The following is a 17,049-nucleotide window of genomic DNA, read 5'->3' as shown; positions in this document are numbered from 1 at the left end:
GCCCGTGCCCTTGGATGCACTGAGGCTGGAGTGGCGTGGAGGCCACCTCTGCTGGGGCTGGCACACAGGAGTCCTGCTCTCCTCCTCCACAGAACACAGGCCTAGGCTCAGCCTGGCCTTTAACCCTGGCTTTGCTTGAAGGTCTGTTATGTTTACCACCTTCCTAGATTTCTCCCAGCCTGGTTGCTGCAATATTTTGGAAATCATTTCCCACCTGCCTTGCCAGTGCCTTGTTTCACGATACATTCATCTGTTACTCTTTACATTGAATGTTGCTGGCATTACTAAATGCTATAAATATACCCAGTATTCCATAAAAACACACAAGCAGATGACTGGTCTTGCCTACAAGAAATACTATGAATTTTTCATTTTTTTTCACAAGCTCTGAGCAAAATTCAGAGGGTGTTTGAGGAGCATCTCATAACTGAATCGGGTCCTAAATTTCCTATTTTGTCACTAATTAGTTATTTCCTAAAAATATTTTCCCACACTCTTAATGTCTTAATTGTTCCTTAAAGTCATTGCCAGCTCATCCATCCTTTTTCACACCCTCTTATAAGCCCAGTGAAACATTATTTTAGTATTTCTGTCACTGAAATACAGTGATAAATGGTCTTCTTTTAAAATCAGTGGGAACAGAATAATGGATGTGCAGGAGAGCTTATTGACTTGCTCTTGCCAAAATGGAGTCCTGCCATGAAGTTCAGAAGGATCACAAGATGCCCTGGATATTCCTCGTGCTCCTCTTTTCTTGATGATAAACCTGATGGGTTTGGGCTACACAAAAAGCTTCACAAGATAATGATGGAAAAGCAAAGGAAACCTATCCTATCTCTTATTTTAGCCATAACTTTCTTTTAAATCTCTCTTCCTATATTTTTTTTTACCAGTTTCAACTCAAAGTTAATCAGCTCCCTGCCTGGAAAACAGTCATGTGAATAAGATCAATAGCATGATTCCTCTTAACAGACAAATAAATGGACAAATCTCTGAGACACCTTGGCTGTAATTAACCCTTTAACAAAATCCCAGAAGAGGAGGTTAAGGAACAGCCCAAGTGCATGTTCATGACTTTGTCCAGCTACCAGAAAACCTAATGGGCCTGATCCTGCTTCTGCCCACAGAGTTGATAACATTGCCCAGAATGAGCTTGGGAGCAGGATTGTGGCTGGTGCTCAGCATCCCATGGCCTCCTCTGTGTTTGCTGCATCCAGCACAGCAACCTCGCAGCCCTGCTGGCCCAAGCCACTTACTTACCCCCACTGCAGCCTAATCAGATGGCAATAAAAGCTTTTACTGTGCCATCCTGTTTGTGCTCAGCAGAAACACAAAAAGCATATTAGAAAATTGATTTTTGGCATTAATTGTGAGCAAAGAACATTATACTGAGTAGAGACAGGGTGGTTTTTTTCAGGCAGAAAAATTCTATTTTAGTCTTTTAAAAGCAACTGCGGAAGATGCTGAGCTAAGCCCCATGGACACTCTTTTCAAATACCATAAGGCAAAGAGTAGTTACTGAATCTCCTCAGTCTTATTAGCTTACATAAACATAAAAATTTGAATAATGTTTAAAAAGCTAAATTCTCCAGATAATCCATAATCAGTAAATGTTCATTACTGAGATGTAGCAAATATGCATGAGATTTCCCTGGTGGTACTTTGGTTGCACCATCTAAAAGGTGTAGAAAAGCCTCCTCCACGGGGGGCTGGGCAAAAACTTCTACAGGCTCCTGAGGCCATTTGGGCACAGTGTGGACCTCCCTGGTGCCTTCAGGAAGGAGCAGAAGGAAATCAGAATTCACTGTCTTGTGTTACAGCTCCGGTGATTTATAAATAAATCATCCCCACAGGATGATTGATGTCTCCATATAAATAATTAAGTCTTGACCTTATGTTATGACACCTGCTAAATTTTTTGGCACTTGAAACCAGTGCTCAGGAGAGATCCTTGACTCTGGATAAATGAAGGTGGGACTGCATTCAAGGGGGAGGGGGAGACAGGTTTTTGTTTACCCTCATTTTGTTCTGTTTGATTCCATCAGCTAATTGATGATGATTATTAATCTCTGTTGCCATCTACTCTATGGATTTAATTCCTGCCTGTGATTGCTGTTGGAAAGTTTGCTCCATTAGAAGCAGACTTTGATTGGATTTCCAGAAGCCAGAGTTTCCCAGATATCCCTCAAATCATTGTATTACCTAGTCCAGGCACCTTACAATTATTTTTGGTTGCAATTTACTTAGTTTGGTGGCAGAGCTCCGGTAGCCTGGGTGACACTGTCATTATGCTCAACCAGGCTAGGTAGCAGGTGTCAGCAAAAGTTTAATTTGGAAGCTCATGAATTCAAAAGAAGAGCTTAACAGTTATCCCCAACACAGAGAGCTGCTGTGGCCTGAGCCTGGAAAAGAGAAAATCCCAGGGACATGAAAGGAATTGATGAGACACCAGGCATCTGACAAAATGAAATCTTCTCGGGATAAACTGAGGATAGCTTTCTTGTCAAATGGTGAGCATCATTGATAAACAAAACAGATTTAGCAGCAGCATTTCCAATTTTCATTTCTGAGACCGTTCAGGTTTACTATTCACCCTCTCTCCCTGGTACTGTAGATACAGCCTATTCTCTTGATAGCTGCAACTTTTAAATCTTGCAATAAAATACAAGAATTTTCTGTGTAGGTGTCTAACATTAAAAAAGGAGCATCTTTGTGTTTTTAAAACATGTTAATCTACATGCAACATAAGTCAGCTACAGACAGAAAGCAATATTATAACACAATTACAATAAGGGGTTTTCCTAATCCCTGAAAAATCTTAAAAAACTAATGACACAGCTACAACCAGGTATCACATCATTCCTGACTTCTTGACCCAGCACCCGGGACTCCCAGACGTCAGCAGGGTGCTGTCTGGTTGCCCATCACCAGCATCCTGGGCGAAAATACTTGTACAAATCATTCTTTGCTGTGTGCTTGCCGTGGTTTGAGCACACCCGATCCGGAGGGCTGGGTGGGGTGTAAAGGGGCATTGCAAGGTCCGAGCTGCCAGTGTGGCCGAGCAGGGCAGGGCAGTCGGGACGTGCTGAAAAGCACCCGTGCGGGAGAGCAGCGCCCAAAGGAACCCCCCGTTCTCTAAAGACAGCTCCAGAAATTAAAAAGTGCCTCCGAGTCCGCTCATACCGCTGCTGCTCGCACGGACTGAACTCCGGGTGAACTGGGTTTCCAGTCTGGGGAGACGCCTGCATTTATCAACTAGTTTGCTTTGGACCCGTTATTTTCCTTACAGAAACCCCCGCCGGAGCCGTGCCCGCGAGCGTTCAGCCCGTCGAAGCCTGGCGCTGGGTCTGGTGCCGGTGCCCCCGTGCCCGGGCGGGCCGGGCCGGCCCCGCCGGGCAGCGAAGGGAGCGGGGCGGGCTGGGGCGGGGGGGACGCGCCCGGCCCCGCACCCGCACCCGCACCCGCACCGCGCCCGGCCCCGAGCGCGGCCGCTGCCCCCGCACCCCGCAAGCCCCGGTACCGGGAATTACAGCGCCGGGAGCCGGGAGAGCAGCCCTGCGGCCAGGGGGTCGCGCCGCCGGGATGAGGAGGGGACGCGGGACCGGGGGCCCCAGCGCGGCCCCGCCGCAAGTTTGGTCACTTTCCCGAAGTGGTGCGGGGAAAAGTTGGGGAGCGGCCGGGGGATGCGGGGACCCGGGCGGCGAAGCGCGTCCCGGGCCCGGGGACGGGGGGTCTCGCCACTGACCTGCGCCGCGGCCGCGCCGCCTCCCGCGCTCGCTCAGCGCATCCTCCGCGCCGCTCCCGCCGCCGCCCTGCGCGCCGCAGCCGCGATCCTCGGCGGGGAGGAGAGAGTGAAGCGGGACAGCCCGCCCGAGACGGGAGGCCGCCGCCCCCCTCCCCGCCCCCCGCCCGCCGCCCCGGCCCCGCCGGCGGCCGCGCCCAGCGCGCCCCTCGGAGCAGGTGCCAGCGGGGAGCGCTCCGGCCCCGCCGCGCCCCCGGCGCATCTTCCCCCGCCGCGGCGCGGGCGGGGCCGCCGCCGTTCCAGGGGCGCTCTCGCCTCCCAAGTTTGACTCGTTCTGGCGGCCGGGGCCGCTCCCCGCCGCGGCCGCCGGATCGTGCATTGTCTGCAGGGCAGTGCCAGCGGAGCGGGGCGCTGCGGGCCCTGCCCGTGACCGCCCTGCGCGCTCCCGGCTCCCGCATCCCGAGCCCGCGCGGCTCCCGGCCGAGCATTGCACCCCTCGAGGGGCTCGTTGCGAAGGAGAGGTCCCGGGCAGGGTGCGGGGGCAGCCTGTGCGCCCCTGCTGCCGGCTGTCGTCTGGGAGGAAAGGAGAAGGGAGGCTCCTCCATACCCTCTGTGTGGATACAAGCATCCTGCCGGGCGTCTCCTCCGGGCTGCAATTTGTAGGATATGTATGTATTTTGAGACAGGTTGGGAAGATCGGTGTCCCATACTTGCTCCCAAAAGACGGGTGTGAGCACACAGCTCAAGGGCAGGCACAGAAGTGAACGGAAGAGAATTGAAGTGGTGGTGTCCTCGAAGAACAAACTGGAGCAGACACTGCAGCCAGGGCATGGTGGGCACCAAGGTGCCTTATCTTGAGCCTGGATATGGACTGCAGCGTAACACCACAGAAGGGGCCTCTTGCACTCTCTGCTGGCTATTTTCCACCCTAAAATACAGAGAGGATTTCCCACATATAACTGTGCAGCAGAATAAAGAGTCTCAGAGAGCAGAAGCAGGGCATGGCTGTAATCCCCAAGAATGGCCTTGGGTGGCATGCCTGGCTATTGCTAGTGTAATGAAGTGGTCATTTAATTAGATTGAATAATGCCCCCAGAGCCTGACATCAAGGGGTATACTGTGCTCTGCACCCACTCCTCAGTTTGGAGTGAGGATCCCAGGAGCTGCCTCTGCTGCCAGGGAGCCACGGAGCTGAGCTTTGGCAGCCTGGGGGCAGCGGGAGCTTGCCAAAAAAGCAACACCAGACGTGCTGCCTTGAGTGCCCACCACCCACCTCCACCTGACACTGTGCAGTGTGAAATGTGTGTCAAGATGGATCCTATCTACAGCCCTCAGAATAATTCCAGGTGTGTCTTACAAATAAACTAGGACATTTATCCTGTGACTAGATTAGCAGAAATATATTACAGTTAGTCTGCTCCCTAGCAATCAATTGTTCTAAGTAGGTGTTATTTATTAAAGCATTGATTAGGGACCCAAGTCTGTAGTCCTTAAGCAAGCCAGCTCATTGCTGATAGGATGGAATATTTAAATCAGAGTTTTGAGATCAGACTTTGTGTAATTCCATTGTCATAGAAAAAGAGGGTGCACGTGACAGCTTTCCAGGGGAAGATGTATTCATGCCACTTGGAGTTCAAAGGAAGAATAACATGTGAAAACTGCAGTCATTGCTTTACCTGAGCACCTTCTGTTCTGCTTTCTGTGGTGCAGGGTGCATAAGCTGTCACAGCAAAATAATAAGTCTATAACTGGGTAAAGTGAGTTGCATACTGTAAATGTAAAACTGCTCGATGTCTGTTGCTATGGCAGGTGACCGGGGAGAACTCGTCCTCCAAGGGCCATCTCCTGGCATAAGGAACCTTTCCTGCCACAGCTGTGGTGGGTGCCTTTGTGAGCAGGGCGAGCAGAGTGTGGCTCTGTATTCTCTATTCAGGTTGTGTTATGAAAAATGCTTTAAATGGATGACCTTGAAAACAAAGCCCAAACAAGAGTCCTGGCACTGGGTCCATTGACAGCGAGTTCTCTGCCTGCTGCCTGCAGGACTCACAATTATGTTTTTCTCCAATTTTGGCTCCATTACTTATAAAAAAATTCCTGATAATTTGAAAAATAAGGTATCTTAAACCACTGATTTCTGGGGGTTATTTTTGTGTTGGGAGGATTGATTTTTATTTTTTTCCCTCTCTGTCTCCAATGGAACAGAAGGCAATGTGAATCCCTTTTGTTTACTTCTTTGTTTCTGCTCCTGACTGCTTATTAGCAGATATGTGTGTGGCTGTGCTGTGGTCTGGGGCTGGTTAGTGACTATTACAAAGTTAGGAGGAAGAGCGACAGTCACAAAGCCTTGGTTTTGAGAGGGTAGAATGAAGAGGAAAAAAAAAAGGAAATATTTATCTAGGAAAAGAATATACTTGGTAAATGTGTATGCTAGAACAATAAAAGATTTTTATTCTGTTATTTCTAGGAAATGAAATTTCCAATTATTTTGATATTAAAACATGTTAAAGCAAAGGCAATATTTATTGAAGGGTTTATTATCTGTTTTATTAGTTGCACGGACTCAGACACTCACGGTGCAAAGGAACATCCCAGCATATAATCTAGTGTTGTGATCTAGTGATGCTAGTACTGTGTTTATAATCAGGATTTCTGATTATCATGCATTGCACACAGTCACTTAGAGCCCTATATAGAATCTAGTTTCTTTTAAGACTGGAAGGAATTGTTTACCTTTGCTTAGTCATCAGCAAATGCAACTTATATTTTCAAAATGTTTGCTGTGGAAAGATGGAGAACATTTGGGGGTGAGTGGAATTAATTGTAAAATTGTTTCTGGTGCCTGGATACATGTGAAATGTTTCTGGTGGAAAAAACTGGAAATTATTTATCTTGATGATTTGGAGCCTGATATTTATAGCAATACTGTTTGAATGCTTTAGGAAAAAAATAATTTCTCCCATCCTGCCAATTATTTGGGAAAAAAGGTCATTTAAAAAAAAATACTATATATAGGAAAGCTTATCTTATACTGAGTCTTTATTCATCTCTTGGAAAATAGCACAGAGAAAAATGAAGAGAACATATGGTGTCTTCTATCAGTCAGTCATCATTACTGCTTCTTCACACTATGTCATCACCCCACAAATAGCAAATGAGTGTGAATTTCTCCCTGCTGAAAGAGAAAAGATAAAACTGGTTAGTACAGCCAAGTAAAAAAAATTAATAAATATTACAATAGCATCAACTGGAACATTATATAAAATATTAATGACAATGAGAATGCAGAGGGAAAACCCTCTAAACTGTCAAACAATAGTATCAAACCTGAAAATGTTGAGCTGGAGCAGAACTCATGAATTTCTCTTGATTTGATAACCAAGCTTGAAATATTGATGGGACACAGTCTCTCTTGCCCATTCTTTATGAATGATTCTGTGCTACTTGAGGTGCTCAAACAGGCAGAACTCAAATAAGAACAGCGAGGAATGTAATGTAATAGTTTGTCTCTGGGGCATCCATAAAATCTTGAATTTCCTTTTTAAGCAGACATCTAGGAAAAATATAATTTTATTTAATTCCCTGATGTTCCTATTACACTTTAGTATAAAGGTTGCAATTGGAATGCTTATCTGCAAAGCCCCTCTGCCATTCTTGGTCTCTTGCAAAGAAATGTTTGACAAAGCAGCCTTGGAAACAGCTGCCACAGGAACTTAATAAGCCCCAGCCCTGGAAACATCTGTCCCAGCTTTGGAAGGAATATTTCAAAATAATCCTTCTCGAGAAGCAGCAAAAGCAGTTGGAGTTTATGGGGAAAAAAAATGTATATATATATGTGTGTGTGTGTGTGTGTCTGTTTGTGGTGCAACAAAGCAGCAAATTAAGAGCCTCATTGAAATGTCTAAAGCAGATCCTGGCCATGTTGTCTCCCAGATCTCTAATCCTTCTTGTCCTTTGCATCATTCCCTCAAAAAGCAGCTCCTAACAGGATGCTAATGCACCTGGAATTGAGCCCCACATGTAAATTACATGGGAGCAAGCTCATTTGCAGACTCCACTGACTCTGGCACCCAGCTGAAATAAATGTGTAGGAGGTGCTTGGTAAAGCCCTTCTTCAAACATCTGCCCATGTAGGCTCTTGGGCTAGACTTAAGTTTCTCCTACAGCCAGTTCCAGGATATAATTATGTTACTGATGCTGCTTTAGAGTTACCAGACCTGACTGGGGGAACAGAGCTTCTCTCTGAAGGCCATTTTCCTAAAATTGCTTACGCGCAGTGTGTCAGTCAGAGTGAGCTGGGCAGGCTGGGGTCTGGAACAGTGCCAGTGAGGGTCGAGGAAGAGGGGAAAGCACAGAGTAATGTAGGGACAGAAGAAAGTAGAGTAATAGTGAATTTTCTGGGACCAAAATTAAGAAAATAATAAATAATTCCATGCACTGTGCCCCTGGAGCAATGCTTCTGCATAGGTAGTATCTGGCAATGTTTCTATGGAGAGGCAGTGTCTTTTTCAGCCCAAGAAATATCCATGGGACAAATTGTAGGGTACACAAACCATTCTTTAGGAACAAAATAAAAATCTCTGGAAAGATTATAGAAACCTCAAAAGAGAGAACTGGAAGAGATGTATTCGATCATATGGTTCCTTGTTGGTAGAAGCAGTAATAAATTGCCCCCTGGAGATAGAGAACATCAGTTATTTCATAAAATATAGCCAAAGGGCCCAGAAGAAACAATATGGTTTAGACAGGAAAGCCTGGGAAACATTTGATTTAGTCTTAAGTGAGAACAGCCAGACCTGGCAGACTCAGATTCCAAAAATGGCAATCAAAACTACTCTTTGGAAACTCCATCAATAACTTGGAGTAACTGGGAGCTGGAGGTGCTCCTTACTGGATAGGTGTGGGAAGGGGTTCTTTCCACATACAAAGATGTGTGTTGAAATATTCCCCAGAACAACACATAAGGCTGCAGGGGTTTGGAGTATTTTACTGCTCCTGTTTTTTGTCCATCCTGGAAAAATGGTGGCTAAGATGGAGTAATTGCTGATGGCTCTTCCAAACCAAACCTGAAGGTAATGCTGTTCTCTAAGGACTAACTTGTTGCAGGTGACACAATGTGCTTTTCTAAGTTTGGGTCCTTAGGGGGTCTATTCAAATCTTATCCATGCTGGCATTTGGGGCTTGAGGCTCTTTTGGAATGGCTTCATTGTCCTGGATAGATTTGCTTTGTCATTTCCTGAGACAGTAAAGCTCAGGGACAGAATTTGCATGCACCTCATATGCAGTTCCTTGTGTCTGTGTTTGGGCAAGAAATGAAACCATGATCTATCTGTACAGTGATGGACTTTGCTGTGCAGCTGTTGTGATGGTGCTGAGCATGTTTTTCCAAGTGGATGTGTGGAATAAATCACACTGGAAAGATGAATTGGGGAAAAATATGCTCAATGTTGGCCAGTAAATGTGATCCTAGTGGGATCATTCCATCACTGAAGGAATCTGTCACAGCTCTTTCATAGGTGGCATAAACAAGTTCCTTTTTAGGCTGCTGGGAACCAGGGCAGATCTCCTGACACTTGCATTCATTCTTCTCAATTTTATGTGTTTTGTAAGTTGGTGGTATGAGTCAGCAGGGAGGGAGCACTGTGCAGGCATGTAAGCCTGCTCCTGAACCACTGCTCTGAGAACCAACCAAAGCAAAATAGCTACAAAGTCAGGCTTTTCCCAGCCTCATGTTAGACCTGGCTCATGATCCCTTATCAATGACCTTATCTCCCTTCATCATCTCTTGCCTTCTGCTTCTCAATCCCTGGAATGCACCTCTGCCTCATCTGTCCTACCCACCTGCTGCCAAAACAAGTCTGGCTTTGACCTCACATTCCTGCCACCTCTTTTTCCTTTACTGCCTGTCTTTTGCCTCTCATGTTACCGTTAACAGTTCAATTCTTTTTTTAACATATAATATGAAGAATTGATTTTGTGTGTGGTTTGTGCAGAGGGAGCTGAGCCTGTGAATGAAGCCAATGTTTCTTTTTCTTCATTCTCTCTTAGTTTTGCATCTGTCATGCTGTTTTCAATAAACAATTAAAATAAGTACAAGTATTGTGGTCAACTGGGATTTCACCTAGTCTGCTTGCTTGAATCCCCCCCCTGTGAAATGGGAGTGCCATACTCTGGAGCTGCTCTGTGATCCATGGTTTCATTACGTGGCACCACTCCTTGTTTCCCCTGCTCTCTCTCTCACTGTTTGAAATACTGACAGGAGCAAACCAGGGGCAAAGGGGAAGCCATAGATTTAGGCCTGGCTTTGCATGACCTCATCAGCTGGGTTTTGTTTGCAAACCCACGGGTGCTTGAGATTCAGGTCATTGCTCTGAATCCCCCTGCAGTGGTAGGCGTGTGTGAATGCATCAGAGAGGAGACATAAATGACTCACACTATGATCCATCTTTATTTCAACAGTCCTCAGCAGAAGTGAGAGGCTGTCTTTTGCATTGCAAAACCATGTTGATTTAATTTTTATTTTGCCAAGCTGGGTGTGGCTTGGGAAGAGGTATTTTGTATTTTATCATATCTATCTATCTATCTATCTATCTATCTATCTATCTATCTATCTATCTATCTATATCTATCTTCCAGAGGGTGAGAGCAGCACACACCTGTGATTTGCAGTTTGGCCAGCTTCTCAGAGGAAAGCTAACAGATCAGTTCAGAGGAAAAAAAGCAAACTACCTTTGTCCTGTAGATTTCCCCCTGTTGTTTTCATTTCTGAACAGGCATTGTCATCTTGTCTCGTTAGACGTAACACAAGCTGAAGGTTAAGAAGGAAAAAATCCAGCTATTGACATATGTGATGCAAACCAGCTCTTACTTCCTTTGTAAGTCAGGAATTGTGGGAAACTGTAGCAGATGTCTTGTCAACTGGGGAATCTGCTGCTGTCCTTTAGAAGGCAGCTGCTGCCTAGGTGAGCTGGTTTTCCTTAGAGCTGGAGCTGTGATGCTCCAGAGTCAGGCTTTCTGTCTTCCCTGAATTTTGAGTCACTAAAGCACCTGCAAGGTCACTTCCTGGAATACCTTTGGATTTTCACCACTTTGGGCCATCTGGACTAGAAGAGCAAGGTGATGTCAGTGAGCTCCTTTGTGAGCAGCTATCTATATGGCAAAGGGAAGAATGTTGTGAACAGGGGAGGCAAAAATCACAGGGCAGACTCAGGATTTCAGGTTTATTTTGAACCAAGCAATGTAACCTTTCAAATTCACAAAGCATTGTCAGCTCTTGTAATCCTTTATTAGTCTGCTTGGGTTTGATTTCTGTTTGTATTTTTACTATCTAGGGAAAAACAGATTTTGGCATCCTTTAGTCTGAACATTGTCAACTGTCACTGTAGGAATAGGGCAAGTAAGAATTCCTTATGTAAGCAAGATTTAATTGACTGGGCACTTAGGGAGAAGAAAAAAGGAGCAAAAAGAAAAAGGATTAGCTGTAGCTTGATCAGGTACCCTGTCCGTTCTGGAAAGAAAGGAAAAGAGAACAGAAGCTGCTACATTTGTGTGATTGCACTAAAATAGCAGCTTGTGTTTACATTTTAACTTTCCATTACAAGGCTGCTGGCTGTGTAGCTGGAAGCACAGATTTGGGATGTGATGAGTACCTGTTTGGTGGGCTCTGTTACACTGTCCCAAACAGCCATCACACAAATATTATCCTTTTGATATCAGTGCCAGCTTCTGAGGCCAAGACTTATGACACTGGGGATTTCACAGCGTCCTTGCAAGTGCCATAAAATAAGAATATACAGGAAAAAAAGGACGCAAATAATGTTTGCTCTGATTTTCCTTGTACAGTTGAAGTGCTCAGTGACTCTTTGTGCTACTGTTAATTCAGCACTGCAGTAAAATTGTCCCTTGTGTCATCTAGGGCCAGGCTCTGCCCCCGGGTCCATTTTGAGGGGTTTCTTGGTATGTCAAGTGTCTCATTAGGCTCCAAGTGGGATAAAGCACAAAGCAATATTTTATAGCGTGTCAGACCTGAAGCACCAGGTGCAATGTAAATGCTCTCACTCTTGTATCTAATTCACTCACACTGATCCCTCATGTAGGTGATTCCCTGGATGGCTTCCCCAAATCCTGACAGCAAAACCACAGCCATATGCTGGAGGTGCAGATGGCCTTTCCTTTGTAATAATTCTTATTCTAGGTACAAAGCTGTTCTCAGGGTTGAAGGAAATACCCTCCTTCCCCTCCCCTCTCCCTGGGTTTTTGGAGAGATTGAATAAAGACCTGACTTCTGGCTGTCACACTGCAAATCAAACTGTTTTCCAATCTACACACAGTTATTTGCCCTTCTGTCCCTTGAAAAGCAGTGATAGAGATCCCTGACATGAATTCAGTGATGACATGTGAACACTTTCTCATTAAGCAAGCCAATTTGCACTGGAACCTCGCTGCTCCTGCAGCTCTCACAATGCAGTAAACTTTTTGTTTAATCCCACAGGGTCCTTGAAGATAATTTCATTACAGACTATAATATCTCCTAATGGAAACTAGGTAATAGACGTACCAAGAACTAGCAAACAGGAGATTTTGTGTCAAAAGAGAATTCAATTTTAATTAATCTTTTCAGAGTAATTCAATTGAGTCTTCAGGAGGAACCTATTTCTGCTTTTCCCTGCAGTTCCCTACACTGATTCTGTGTATTTTAAATCTGTAACTCAGTAGTCCAAGAGTATAGCTAATAAAAAGTAAAAGATACATATTAGACCACAACCTGGGCAATTTGCTTGTATACAAGGATTGGATCTTTTCCTTTTATCAGGACTCGTGTGTTTTGGTGAGAACAGTAGATCTTTATGGATTTCCTGTGTCTCCTTCTCCCTGCTTCCCCCCCACAGTGCCTACACAGGTGTATGTTTGTCCACGTCCATCTGTGTAAAGAAAGGGCCCTGTGTAAGCAGGACAGGTGCAGTATTTGTGTGTTTAGTCTCTGTCTGTATCCACAACCTCTAGAGCCAGATGTCATAATTCACATGAGTGTCAGCCAGTTTAGAAATTATTCTCTTTAAAGTGGAAAGAAAATACATAGAATTTATAAACATGTAGCCCTTCTATCTAGTTCTCTCCTAACCTCTGAACAAATAGTTTCTGTTTTTGTTTAAGGCTGAAAAAAAGGATTTCTTGCCATGCCTTTGATTTTTGATTGCTTTCAATTAAATCACTTTTATTTCTAAGATGATATTCCATTGCCCATGAAGGGAACACATCACCCAGATGTGCTCTGCCCCATCCAGCTGGGGAGGGCCTGTCCAATAAGGATGTGGTTAGAAGGTAGGTTGGGATTCACCTGCTATAAGTGTAAAAAGTACAAAATCATGTCATCCCAGTGCAGTAGTTATTTCCTGACACCCATTTTATGCAGAAGAATCTGAGGGTTTACCAAAACGTGTTGGCCAAGCGAGGCCCCACATCACAGTTCTGAGCACAGAGCCTACGCACACGCTCCCTCTCCCTCTCAGATTTCTGCTGTAGCCTGTAATAGAAAATAAATTAATGTACCCATTTTAATTTTAGGCAAGGGAGAGTGACATATATTTCTTATCTGGCGGTGCAGGGTGTCCATATCATCTCTGGCAGAGTGGGGAACACGCCAGAAAACAGAGACTGCTCTGCATCGTGGGGGCCTGATGGAAGGTGTGCACTGCAGTTATTGAAGTGAGAGCAGCTGAGTGCTGCAAACCAGGCTTTAAATGCCCAATTTATTTCTCATTTAATTCTCCCCTTAGCTTTATTTAAAATTGTTTTGATAATGGGAGGCATTTGGCTCTGGGAATTTAGCACGGGGAGATGAGAACACTAAGAGTTTGATTTGCTGTTTCTGTAAGTATATCTAGTATTGCTGTAGTTGTACAGTGCAGCTTGAATTCTGATGCACTGCTTCCCCTCAGCACAGTGGGTAATACATCTAGCCAGAAAGTATCACCAGAATGGGGCAGGGAGAAAAAGGAGAAGCAAAGAGTTGAAGGGAAGAGGGTAAAAAGAAAAATGGATCAATAAAAAATGGGGGGAAATAGAAAAGGGGATAAGAGTGGTAAACACAAATGAAGGGATAGGGCATATGTTGGAAAAAGAACAGGAAAATGTGAAATGGCTTGAGGATGCTGGGAAATCTCAACCTTTCAGAAAATGAGACTCTGGGACCCAGAGTAAGGCTTGATGTTAGAGCATTCCCTCACAGGCTGAGCAATGGCAGGAGTGAGAAGAAAAGCCTAAAAGGAAACTGAGGAGAAGAAAGAGAGAGTGTTTTTGACAGTGGATGCTGTTGGTAACAAGAAGGGAGGTGGTGCTGCTTCCTCCTGGGGTGCAGAGATGCTGATTGTCCTGCTGGGGGTTGTGAGGGATACAGATGCACAGCTGGACCTCCCATGAGAACTCCCACGTTGGAAGAACTTGACTTTATTGTACTTAAGGGCTATTTATTTGACCTGCTGTAGAAACTTGCTTTTCATTAAGGGAAAAGGTGAATCTGAGATAATAGCCTAATTTATAAAAGAAAGTATCTTTTCCTCAGCATTTCTAACAAAGGAGTCAAACGGAAGCAGAGAAGGCTGCAGGAGGAAGCCCCATGTGTCCACTGAGCCAGCAAACAGTTTGACCCTGCAGCTATTAGTGTTTATTTTGGGGCTCTTTTGAAATGGCTGTTTCAAGACACAAGTCTGCAGAAGCAGGGGCTGCCCAGGCTCCCAGCAGTGGCTGGCTGTGGTGGTTTTGCATGGGAGGTATTTATGAGAGTGATGCAAAGCTTCTAGCTACTGCAAAAGCTGTATATGTTTCTGAAAAAAACTCATGTTAGAGATGAAAGAAACCCGGGAACATTTTTACTATTCATGAAGGGAAACACAAGAGAACTGTTTTCTTGTAAAGAAGTCTCCATAACATTAACGAGAGACTTTCTCCCTAAGTGAACCAAAGAATGACTATTCTAGATGTAGTAAACTGACTAAAATTTTAAGGTTTGTTTCTTTACATTGTCATTGAGAAAGAAAAGATTGTAAGGGGAAGAAAAGCATGCTAAAATTTTGTTCTGATTCTTATCACTCTTTCTTTTAATTACTATTAATAAACTTTTCTTTATAACCTTTTAAATTTTAAGCCTTCTTTACCTTTCTCCTAGTCCTATCTGACAGCAAAAAATAGGTTAGTACATCCTAGTGAGTGTATTGGTGATTAGCCAGCACTGAACCCACCACACTTATTAGTGCATTAGCTGAGAAATCTCAAATGAACCAACCAAAACTGTGGAAATCCTTAAAATCAGAGGGGTTTGGGAAAGCTGCAAAAGGCAGGGCTCAGAGACAGCAGAACTGTGATTAGAACTAAGCAGTAGCCATCAGATTTATCAGCAGAAAAGTTATATGAGAAGTAGAAAGTAAGGACAAATAGAACAATGGTCTGTGTATTAACACTTGGCTAGAATAACTCCCTAAGCTGCAGAAAAGTATATCTAGTGAGATGTTAGGAAGTTCTAAGCTTAATAATGGAGCTCTGTGCTTTGTGTTTTAAGGCTTACAGGCAGGTATTGTATTCAAAATAAGCAAGCATCCTTTTAACCGAAGGTACGTGTGCTTATAGTGGTTGGATGGAGCTACTGTCAATATGCTTTTGCTTTGTGTGATTGGTCAAAAAACTTAAAAAGTAAGTTGTAACATTAAGTTCTTGGTCTGCTGCTGGGGATGTGAGCTGCTGGCATCTTCCGATTGTCATAACCATGTAATGACAGTGATGCTGGAAAATAAAACAGCTCAAGGCAATTCCTAGCAGTCCCATCCCATTTATGATTTGTACACAGCCCCCGGCCGGCAATACAAAACCCCCACCCTGGCACTGAGCCTCAGAGTCACTGCTGGAGCTGTCCCAGCAGGGACCCATCATGGGGAGTGTCCCCAGAGTCCCTGCACGGGCAGTGACACCCAGCAGGGTGTGGCAGCACACGGTGCAGCACCAGTGAGGGCTCCTGGGGTGGGCTGTGCTCTGCAGGAGTTGCCAGAGGCTGCAAGTGGGTTTGTCAAAGCCTTGGACTCCTGTGGGCCCAGGGCACCTATAGTAAAATGACAAAATGATTGGCATCTGACTCCATTGATTCAGAAGGCTGAACAATTGCTTTATTAAAACCATATTATATTACATTATACTATATTAAATAGTTGCATACTATACTATACAAAGATACATACTACAGAAGAACCTTGAGACAGCCAGGACACAGCTTTGAGCCAATAGGCCAAGGAAACAAAACAATCCTCAGCAGAATCCACCTGACAAATCCCTTCAGGTAAACCATCTCCATAACACATTCCACACGTGCAAAACAACAGGCGCAGCAAGTAGAGATAAGAATTGTTTTTCCTTTCTCTGAGTTTCCTTGCTGTGATTCCCAGGAAATATCCTTGGGAAGTTGTGCCTGCTTGCTCTCTGTTAAGAGAACCAGGAACCAGGCTCATGTGAGTGTGGGCACACCAACCCTCTCTTTCTGTCGTGGTACCCACGCTGCCAGGCAGGGAGCACAGCTAACACAGAGCAGTGAGGAGGAGGGGGTGTGCTGTACAGCAAGTGCCTGGGCGTGTCTCTTTTGACCACACAAAGACCTGCATCTCTTGAAAACAAGACAGATCAACAAAGGTTAGGGTTCTGTGTTCAGTTGCTTTAATTCCTGTGGGGGTACTTGGGTTGAGGAAAACTCAGTAAAAGTATAAAAATGTGGTAATATCCCTGAATGATTTTCCAGAAATGTGCTTAGGAAATTAGATAAATTATATGGAACACAAAGGAAGATTACAGCAGTGTTCCAAGCACTCCATGACAGGCTGCAAATAGGAGCCATCTTTTTCTTAAATCAAAGTGATGGAGAAATATTAGGAAAATCTGTATATATTTGATGCCATTGTATGGTATGGCTAGCATCTCATCTGCTACCTGTTAAGGAGCAATGTTTAGTTACAGCTTCCTATTTACTGCCATCCTTTTCTATTTGAGCATGTGTAATTTAAAATCATTTGAAAAACTAGTGGAGTGAAACAAACTGGCTGAAGCACACAAGGTTATTTCCTTAGAATTTGGGCTTTAATGGCAAGCAGAGAGGGGCTTGCTTAATTTCCTTCAGGTGGTCTTTGATTTTGTATGGTTCCTTTGAGTCCAGTTTCATATGAAATTGTCTTGGGAAGGCAAAAGGAATCCCAGTTCCTAGGAGGAGAGGGGCAAGTCCCCTTCTGTGTACCCCAGGGACAGGGGGGTGGCACCAGCATTGCATCTGGCCCTGTTTG

The 17,049-nt window shown here is 44.7% G+C and overlaps 1 protein-coding gene across 5 annotated transcripts in view; it reads right to left on the bottom strand.

Annotated features, from left to right (window-relative positions):
- Positions 1 to 4,134, bottom strand: part of CHST8 (carbohydrate sulfotransferase 8) — a 182,505-nt gene extending 178,371 nt beyond the window's left edge. The window contains exon 1 of one of the 5 annotated variants that reach the window (XM_064386924.1): positions 3,746 to 4,134. The gene's annotated coding sequence lies outside the window, so the exon portion shown is untranslated. The remainder of the gene's footprint in view (positions 1 to 3,745) is intronic. The other 4 variants (XM_064386922.1, XM_064386921.1, XM_064386919.1 and 1 more) reach the window with 4 other exon arrangements.
- Positions 4,135 to 17,049: the final 12,915 nt, after the last annotated feature.

This window comes from Passer domesticus, chromosome 12 (genome assembly GCF_036417665.1).
Source record: "Passer domesticus isolate bPasDom1 chromosome 12, bPasDom1.hap1, whole genome shotgun sequence".
In the NCBI taxonomy this organism is placed as follows: Eukaryota; Metazoa; Chordata; class Aves; order Passeriformes; family Passeridae; genus Passer; species Passer domesticus.
The sequence above is the reverse complement of the archived record's forward strand: the minus strand, read 5'-3'. Positions and strand labels throughout refer to the sequence as shown.